Below are 10,192 nucleotides of genomic sequence, written 5' to 3' on the forward strand. Positions count from 1 at the left end.
GTGAGGCTTGTGAAGGAGAAGGGGGAAGAAATTATAAAGGGAAGGAAGAAAGAAAGAAGGAGGGATGGAAGAAAGAAAAAGAAGAAAGGAGAAAGGGATAAAAAATAAGAGGGAGGGAGGGAATAAGGAAAGGAGGATGGACTGAAGGAAGGAAGGAAGTAGAGGGGAAGATAGGCTAACAAATGAAAAAGAAGAGGGAATGAGGAAAGGAAGGAAGAAGGGAGGGAAGAAAGGACGGAAGGAGGGAAGGAAAAGAAGGATGAGTGTTGAAAGCGATGAGAAAGAGGGAGTGCGAGAGAGAGGGGTAGAGGGAGGAAAGGGGGGGAAGGAAAGGAGAGGGGGAAAAAGGAGAAGAATGATTGCTGAGACATAAGGCAGGGGGGAGGGGGCAAGAAAGACAGGAGAAGGTGGAAGGAAGGAGGGTTAGGAGGAAGGAAATAAAGAGGGAAAGAAGGAGGAAAGAAAAAAGGAAAGGAGGAGGAAAAGAAGAGAAGGAGATAGGTAGAGAGGGAAGGAAGGAAGTTAAAGAAAATAGCTTAAATTACTTTTGTGAGTAGGAAATAATAGGGGAGGAAAAGAAGAAAAGGAAGAAGGAAGGATAAAAGAAAGCAAAAATATAGACAGATAGATAGACAAATAGATAGGCACATAGATAGATAGGGTGATAGATATGAGAGGAAGAAGACAGGGGGAGAGAGTAATGGAAGGAAAGGAGAGAGAATGAGTTAGGAGGAGGGAGGGATCGGAGGAAGATTGACGGAAGGAGGAGGGCAGGGAGGTGAGAGTGAAGGAAGAGTAGGATGAGAGAGAGAGAGAGAGAGAGAGAGAGAGCGAATATTGAAGAATGGAAGCAGAATATTGTAAAAAGAATGAAAATAAAGAGAAGGAGAAGAAGAGGGAAGAGAGAAAGAAACAGGAGTAAAGGAGGGAGGGAGAAGAGGAGGGGGGGAGATGAATAAGGGAAGAGGTGACTGGGGAGAGGGGAGGGAAATGAACAAAGACACATTGAGAGGATGAATGGAGGATGAAAGGAAAAAACAGTGAAAATAAAAAGATAAAAACACTGGGAGGGAAAGAAGGGATGTTTGTAAGAAAGAAGGAAAGGAAGGAAGGAAGGGAAGGAAGGAAAGGAAAAGAAAGAAGGAAGGAAAGGAAGGAAGGAGGACTGGAAAGACAAGAAAGAGGGAACAGTTGGACTGGTCGTGTTAGTGAGTAAGTGAAGAATGGCAGAATAAATGAATGAATAAGTGATAAATGATGAGAGAGAGAGAGAGAGAGAGAGAGAGAGGAGGGATAGAGGAGGGGAAGGTAGAATTAAGGGTGGAGAGAGGAAAGAAGAAAGATAATGAGGGAAGGAAGGCAGGAAGAAGGAAGGAAGGAAGAAATGTTAGAAAAGGGAAGGAGGGAGGGAAGAAGAAAAGGAAGGAAGAGGGAAAGAAGGCAGGAAGAAGAAAAGGAAGGAAGAGGGAAAGAAGGCAGGAAGAAGAAAAGGAAGGAAGGCAGGAAGAAGAAAGGAAGGAAGAAATGTTGGATGAGGGAGGGAGGGCAGGAGCAAAGGACGGAAGGATTGAAGGAGGGAGAAAGGTCGCAAGAGGGAAGGGGGAAGGAAGGAAGAAGGGAAAGAAGGAGGGAAAGTTAGGAAAGAGACGGAAGGAAGGAAGAATGGAAGGTCAGAAGAGGGAAGGAAGGAAAATAGGAACCAGGTGTGAGAGAGGGGGAGAGAGAGAGAGGAGAGAGAGAGAGAGAGAGAGGACGAAAGTTTGATATGATGAATGGTTGAGAGGATTGACTGAGGAACGAGCTGGCTGATGGATAGACGGCTGAAGAGATGGATGGATAGGTAATAGATGTTGGTTGGACGGATGGATGGATGGATGTGGGAGCGAAGGAATGGATAGATATACGGAAGGATGGAGAGAAGAAAGGATGGTAAAGGAAATGATGGATGGATCGGTAAAAGGAAGGAAGGAAGAAAGGAAGGGATGGATGGATAGATGGATGTATATATGAGCAGGTGGACTGGATACATGAAAATATAGACAGTGGATGAATGAATGGATGCATGGCTGGGTGGATGATTGGAGGAAAGGATAGAGGAATGGCTGGATGAATGACACAGGACTGAATGGATGGATGAAAGCAGGAATACATGGATGGATAATTGACCCAATGAATGTATTAATGAATGGATGTATAAGATGCTCAAGGTATGAACTTCAGTATGTATGAGTGAATTTGTGAACTGATGGATGTGTGAATGTACAAGTGAAGGAAGTTTTTATTATTATTATTATTATTATTATTATTTTCAATGGATTCGAGGCTGGACTTAATTTTGGGAGCCCGTTTCCAAGATCCAGTAGTCCACCTACGACATACCAACAGAGAGCTGACCCTATGCAACCCTCAGAGGTCACATCGCACTTTGGGCACTAACACGCACCGTCTGTACTGTGATACGCAAACACTGACAATTTCTCCTGTATTGTGTGGACGACTAACTCAGTATTACCTGTCTCTCCTGCATCATTTATTTGACTGCCACAACCGCACCCACATCAGCAGACTGAGCCGTACCCGCAACACACAAGACACCACCAGGAGAGTTCTAGTGGGAAGCTATTTCCGGACCAGCCTGTGTATCAGATTCGGATTTCGTGTGTGTGTGTGTGTGTGTGTGTGTGTGTGTGTGTGTGTGTGTGTGTGTGGTCAAACGCAACAACACTAAACAAGGTCATATCACATTCATATCCACTTTCTTTTCCCTGCAACGGCCAGGCTCGAACCCGCAATCAGAGTCCCAAGGCGACCTCCCTTTCCACCCCACCACCACCTCCCACATGAAAGATTATGATGGCGTATGTATGAATGTATATATGTATGTACGATGTGTATGTATTTATGTATGTATGAGTGTATTTATGCGATTATGTATGTTTGTATATATGAATGGATGGATGGATGGACAACGTGTAGCGCTGATGACAAGGAAAGAAAGATTGATGAATGATTGAACGATAGAGCAACGCCTCTGTCAAATGAATAATGGAACGAATGACGAAGAATTTGAGAAGAAAGAAGAGAGAAGAAGTAGGGAATAAAGATAATGAAGATTGAATGAAAGATATTACGAAGAAGGAAAGATAAAAAGTGGAGGAAAATGGAAGAAAGAAGGAAGGAACAAGGAAGGAAGAATGAATGACAGACAGAGGAGAGCAAATGAACCCGGGGTGAGAGAAGAGAGAGGGAAAGGAGAGACTGAGAGAAACTTTCAGACTTAGAATTAGAGAGAGGCGGAAAAAGGAAGGAGGGAAGGAAGAGAAGAAGGAAGTGTAGATAAGAAAAAGAATAACGTGAGTAAATGGGGAAAGAAACACACACACACACACACACACACACACACACACACACACAAATGCGTTGAGCGCCTACCAATAAATATGCATATAGAAACGTACACGCTCACTCGCCGGTGTGTGTGTGTGTGTGTGTGTGTGTGTGTGTGTGTGTGTGTGTGTGTGTGTGTGTGTGTGTGTGTGTGTGTGTGTGTGTGTGTGTGTGTGTGTGTGCGCGCGCGTGTGCGTGCTTTCGCCGGTTTGTGTAAGTTATCTTGACATAGAATAAGAGAGGGAGAGAGAGAGAGAGAGAGAGAGAGAGAGAGTACACGCAGCACGCATCTACTGTAGGTACGAAGTTTCACCTCTTTCAAAGTTTCCAGTGCACGGGTCTGTCTTTCCCACTGCCTACGACCTCCAGCCTCTTATGTATGTCCAGGCACGTCGAGGGGACCTTAATCTTTACTTCCTATTGTTTTATTTTATCTGGAAGGGACCTCTTTTGTAGGCTATCAGTTCTGGGTTCTTTCTTTCCTAAAAATAAAAAATGAATATACACTCTCAAAGCACTTCTACAAACACCAATGCGTTTACACAAGTACTCACGCAAAAAAATCACACATGTACTCAACCAAACACACACACAAGCACGTACACAAACACACAAACATGTCTTTAAAAAAATAAATATATGTACAGACATTACTGCAAACACACCCACTTACATCCCTACAAACACCCCCACAAACACCCACACAAACACCCAGACAAATGTCCCCACAAACACCCCCCACAAACATCCCCCACAAACACTCCCACAGAACACCCCGACAAATGCTCCCACACCCCCCCCCACAAACACGCCCACAGACACCCCTACAAACACTCCCACAAACACAAAAACACACCCACAAACACGCAAAAACACCCCTAAAAACACACAAAAACACCCCTACAAACGACGCACAAACACGCCCACAAACACTCCTCTAACCTAATGCGAGAACACTTGGGCGGTCACAATAAAGTTAGGTTTGGTGGCATGTTTATTTGTGTGTGTGTGTGTGTGTGTGTGTGTGTGTGTGTGTGGTAAAAGACAGTTGTATGTATTTAAGGAAGTATATGTGTATGTGTGTGTAATGGACGTGTGTATGTTTGTCCATGTGTAGGTGCATGTGTAGGTTCATGTGTGTTTGTGGAGCATACATATAAACATATTAATATTCATAAATGTAAATTGTGCTTGAGAGAGTGATGCAGCCTGCTCCCTGTGTTACCCTCTCGCTCTGGGGCAGGTAGGCAGATAGATTGATAGATAGAAAAGGTAGGCAGATAGACTGATAGACAGGTAGACAGAAGCATGAGAAAGAGAAATACATTAAAAAAAGAGCAAGAGATATACAAGTAAGAGAAATAGAACACACATATACAAATAAATTATAAAATATACAATAGACGTAGAGATAATAGAAGAAAATTAATTGGATTTCAGACACAAACAAAGGTGAAAGAAAAGGCTGGATAAGAAAAAAAATTGAGATAGACATAGGAAAACACGAGAATGAAAAATTATACATGGAAACACAACACACACACACACACACACACACACACACACACACACACACACACACACACACACACACACACACACACACACACACACACACACAGGAGAGAGAGAGCTAATGCAGTACGATTATATACACACGATTGCCAGAGAAGGAATGAAATATGAGAGAGAGAGAGAGAGGGAGGGAGAGAGAGAGAGGGAGGGAGGGATAGAGAGAGAGAGAGAGAGAGAGAGAGAGAGAGAGAGAGAATAAAGCTAGCGTGGCTGACTTTAAAATTCGGGCTGAAAGGAAATTGTCTTCGTGTTCTGGGGCTCCTGTCGGCTATCTTATTTATTACGGCTGTCTCTCTCACGGTTTACAGGATTCTCTCTCTCTCTCTCTCTCTCTCTCTCTCTCTCTCTCTCTCTCTCTCTCTCTCTCTCTCAAAAGTTACGGCTTCTCATTCCCCCATTCTTTGCATCTCATGTTGTTTTTTCTCTCTCTCCTCCGCCACACTCGCTCTCATCTCACTCTTACTGCCTGTGTGTGTGTGTGTGTGTGTGTGTGTGTGTGTGTGTGTGTGTGTGTAAGGTGGGGGTGATGGGGCGGGATGTGCCAGACGCCATATCATGTTTATATTCATCACAAACATTAATATTTACGCATTTCTGACTCCATGATAATTACCTTGGCTCTCCCGCCGCACCAGAGGAAGTTAGAGTCGGGGCACTACTACCAAAACCTCTCTATCTATCTGTCTGTCTATCTATCTATCTATCTGTCTGTCTGTCTGTCTGTCTATCTATATACCTATCTATCTATCTATCTATATCTCTTGTAGTAAAGTTATCAGGGCCTATATACATAACACCGTCAATACGAATACATCTTTTTACCTGTATTGTGAGAGTGGCGCGTGCTTAGTCTCATGCCCCAGCTTGCGTTATCCTTGTCTTATCACTGTCCCGGCCGTCCGACACCCACTAATGATTCCTCAGTCTCTAATTTCTTGTGACTTGCACCTTCCCACCGCCAACGCCGCACCTCATGCTAGTGCCATTTTAACAGGATGTTCTCGTTCAGCCCTATCTTACCACTTAGTTCATCCTCCCCATCCCCCCCACTCCATTCCGCCCATCCCACTCACCTTACGCACCCTTTCTTTCCACCCATCCTACCCATCTCTAACACCTTTTCCTAAGCGATTTATTTTCCTTATTACTCCTCACTGTCCACTTCTTGGTCACGTAAAGCCTGCCAATATCGCCATACTCTGCATAAATAACGTAGAAAAGGATATTAACCACCCATTTCCAAGAATAAATCGCTTAGGAAGAGGTATTGGGGGCTTCTTACACCGGCGAGAACACAAGCCTTGGTATCCTCTCTTCCTTTTCTTTTCTTTTTCTTTTTTTTCTTTTTTTTTTTTTTTTGCCTATTACAACTTACCATTTCATTGTAAGTTATTTCGTTGTAATATCGAATAGTCCCGTAAATAACATGTAAGACAGTGTTGAAGTTTAATGTGCAAAAATAAATCGCTAAGGAAGATGTGTTGGGAAATGCCTAAAGCCAGAATGACAGGGTTAAGGTACGAATGGATCTGAATAGAGTATACTGTAAACTAATTTTTAATGAGAGAGAGAGAGAGAGAGAGAGAGAGAGAGAGAGAGAGAGAGAGATCCATGATGTTTTAACCCATTCAGTCTGATTATATGTATCTTACTGTTTGTCCTTTCTATTTCCAGACCATTTTATCTAAAGACATGTTACCTACCTAAAGACATGTTATTTACCTTAAGACTTTTCTACCTTGAGACATTTTTCTACCTTAAGACATGTTATCTACCTTAAGACATTTTATCTACCTTAAGACATTTTATTTACCTTAAGACATTTTTACCTACCTTAAGACATTTTATCTACCTTAAGACATTTTATCTACCTTGAGACATTTTATCTACCTTAAGACATTTTATCTACCTGAAGACATTTTATCCACCTTAAGACATTTTATCTACCTTGAGACATTTTATCTACCTTGAGACATTTTTACCTACCTTAAGACATTTTATCTACCTTAAGACATTTTACCTACCTTAAGACATTTTATCTACCTTAAGACATTTTCTGGACGAGATGGGTTTTATTTACTAATCATTGACTCCTTTTAGTACAAGAGATCTTTCCTAAACTGCTGAAAGTCTCGCTAAAGTTTGAGTCCCGTAGGTGGTCAGAAGTTACCAGGGGGCGTAGGTCAGTCTCCAGCCCTTAAATATTCTGAATTACGATAGCCTAGCCTCGGGGCCTTACGATCTGTGTGGGGAGAACTGGAATAGCTAAGCAAAATAAAGAAAAGAATCCATGAGCAGGAAGTTTTTGATCAAACTTAGCTCACATGATCCTACTTACCATATACAGATTGATGTTCTTAGTCTATGATCGAGATGTGTAGGAGACCCAGTTTTTCTCCTGAACGTCTGAGGAGAGAGAGGAGAAAAGAATTAGATGGGAAATTTAGCATAAGAAAAAGAAGTCGTCCTTAAATCCAATATCAAGTGTCCTCCATTTCCCCCCTCCCCATCCCCGTGGTCGCCCCTCATCCTCTTTTCATCTTCCTTTTTGTCTCCCCTTCCCCTCTCTCCCTCTTCTTCTTCCTCCTTCTCCCCTTGCTTCTTCTTCCTCCTTCTCCCCTTGCTTCTTCTTCCTCCTTACCTTTCCTCTTCCTGTTTCCTCTCATCTCCTCCCCTTCTCCCCTCTTTTTTTCTTTCCTCCCCTTTTTTCCTCTGTTTCCTCTTCCTCTCTACCCTCCCACTTCCTTTCTCATCCTCTCTCTCCTCCTTCCTTTCCCGTCCCCCATCTTTCCCTGTTCCCTTATCTTTCCCTACACTCCCTTTTTCCCCTCCCTTTTCTCCTCTCTTTCCTCCCTTTTTCTCTCCTCTCCCTCTCCTCCTTACCCCAGGAGGAGAGCGATGTCCTTTAATACCAAGTTAACATTAATTCCAGCCCTCGTACACACTCCCTTTATTGCAAATTTGCGGACGCTATTTTACTGCCGCCTCACGAGATACAGGGAAGTGAGAGAGAGAGAGAGAGAGAGAGAGAGAGAGAGAGAGAGAGAGAGAAAGGGAAAATGAGACAATGGTAGAAGGAGCAGGATGGATGTGTGTTGAGAGAGAGAGAGAGAGATTCGCACGTTTATTGGACTGGCTCCCTATGCATTACTTTACTGGATTAGGTTGATGTGTCAGGTATACTAGACAACGCCTTTATTGAAATTCTAATACCACCCCCTCCTTCCCATTCCTTCTTCCCTCCCCCTCCTCTCTTCCCCGTCCTCCCCCACTGTTCTTCTCCCTCCCTTCTTCCCCCTCTTCCTCACCTACTCCTCTTCCCTCTCCCCCGCCGCTCTTCCCCCCCACTCATCCATTTTCCCCACACCTCTTCCTTCCCTACCCGTCCCCCTTCCCCTTTCATCCTCCTCTCCTCTATTTCCCCTTCCCCCTCCCCTCTTCTCAGTCTCCCATTCCCCATTCCTCTTCCTCCCCTTCCCCCATTCCCGCTACACCTGCTCCCTCTTCTCGCTCTCACCTTTCCCTCCTTCCATTCCTCTTCCTCCCTCCGCTCCCCCTTTCCCCTCTTTCCCCCCCTCCCCTTTCGTTTCCCCTCCTTCCCCTATTCTCCCCACTTCTTTTCCTCTTTGATCTCTCCCTTCCTGCACTCCTCTTTTTCCCTTCCCTCCCTTTTTTCTCCTTCCCTGTCTTATTTCCCCAACTCCTCTTTCCCCTTCCCCTGCCCATTCTCCCTTTTCTCCCACTTTTCCTTCCCCCTTCCCTTCCCCCTTCCCTTCCCCCTTCCCTTCCCCTTCCTCCCCCTCTCTCCCCTCGTTTCCATTCCCCCGTCAGGCATGATTTCACAGGCTTTGATTAATATGCCTGGCGTGTCGGGCTGAGGGAGCGTCCGTACAGGGAGAAGCAAAAGTTAGACTACGGTTCCTCTTCGTCTACTTCACATGTCCGTCACTCTCCTCCCTGACGCATCATGTCAAAGAGAATTTATGTATGGGCAGAGAAACATACCAAACTTCTTTCTACCATTCCACTGCGTTTACGTCACTCTTTGGGCATGTTCGTCATCTCCCTCCCTGACGCATCATATCAAAGAGAAATTATATATGGGCAGAGAAACATACCAAGCCTCTCCCAGCTTTGGAATAATAATCAAGCACAGGAAAGACAGAAATACAGGAGGTGAAATGCTAGGAAACTCCATCTCTCAGCTTGGGAGTATTAGCCCATAGAGGAAAGTGAGAAGCAGAAAAGGTGAATTATTAGAAGAGGCTGTGTCTTCTGTCGGCTTGGGAATAATAACCAGCAGAGGAAAGTGAGCAGCCGGAGAGGTAATATACTAAGGAACATACTAATTATCTCTCAGCTTGGGAAGGGGGGCGCGGTAGCACAGTGGTAGCGCGCTGGACTTGTAATCGGGGGATTGCAAGTTCGAGCCTAGCCCGGGCTGCCGTGCCGGGAGGGGTAGCTCCCTCCTGTAACCCTAGCGGGGCTATATAGTCCAATATAGGGCTTAGCTCGGGGGAACTCCATTTTTTTTTTTCTCAGCTTGGGAATAGTAGCCAGCCAAGGAAAATGAGGAGTACAAGAGAAATACTGGACCAACTTTAGGCCTGTCTCAGCTTGGGAATATTAGCCAGCCGAGGAGAAGACTGAGAGGGTAGAAGAGATGAGAAACATTAGGCTAACTTTTGCCCCCGTCCGTGTCTTGTGTCGCTCGCAATTGCTCTCCTAGTCAGTCACTCGTGGATTATTGTGGGAGTGCAGTAACTTGTCCAATTATTCATATCACAGAAGGAAGGATTATAGTGAGAGTACAATAAGTTATCTTTAATCAAACTCGATATTGATTAAAATGATAAATAAGTCTGGAAATGGACGCCTTCACACGGGTGCACCAATATTACCGGGTGCTGCCTGCCTTGACAAATGTCCCTGAGCTCCCTCCCCATTTTTTTTTTAATTCCTTCAAAAGCGCAGTGTCTTTCCTGAACCAAACAAAATACCCCTGTTAGCAAGACTACACTGGAATTAATGGGTCATCGTAGTGCTGGGGTAAGATAGTGGATGAAGATAAGATAGGTGAAGATAAGATAATGCTGTAGATAATAGGGGGCTTGCTGTTTTTTTCCTCTCTCTCTCTCATCTCATCTGTGTCTCGTGTTAGAATGTTGAGTGGCTTTGAGAAATTGAGGGAAGCACTGGGAAGGGTTAGTTCCCGTAAAATATTTGGAAA

This window comes from Coenobita brevimanus, chromosome 90, assembly GCF_032717465.1.
Source record: "Coenobita brevimanus isolate Jiangsu-jjx chromosome 90, ASM3271746v2, whole genome shotgun sequence".
Classification (NCBI taxonomy): domain Eukaryota; kingdom Metazoa; phylum Arthropoda; class Malacostraca; order Decapoda; family Coenobitidae; genus Coenobita; species Coenobita brevimanus.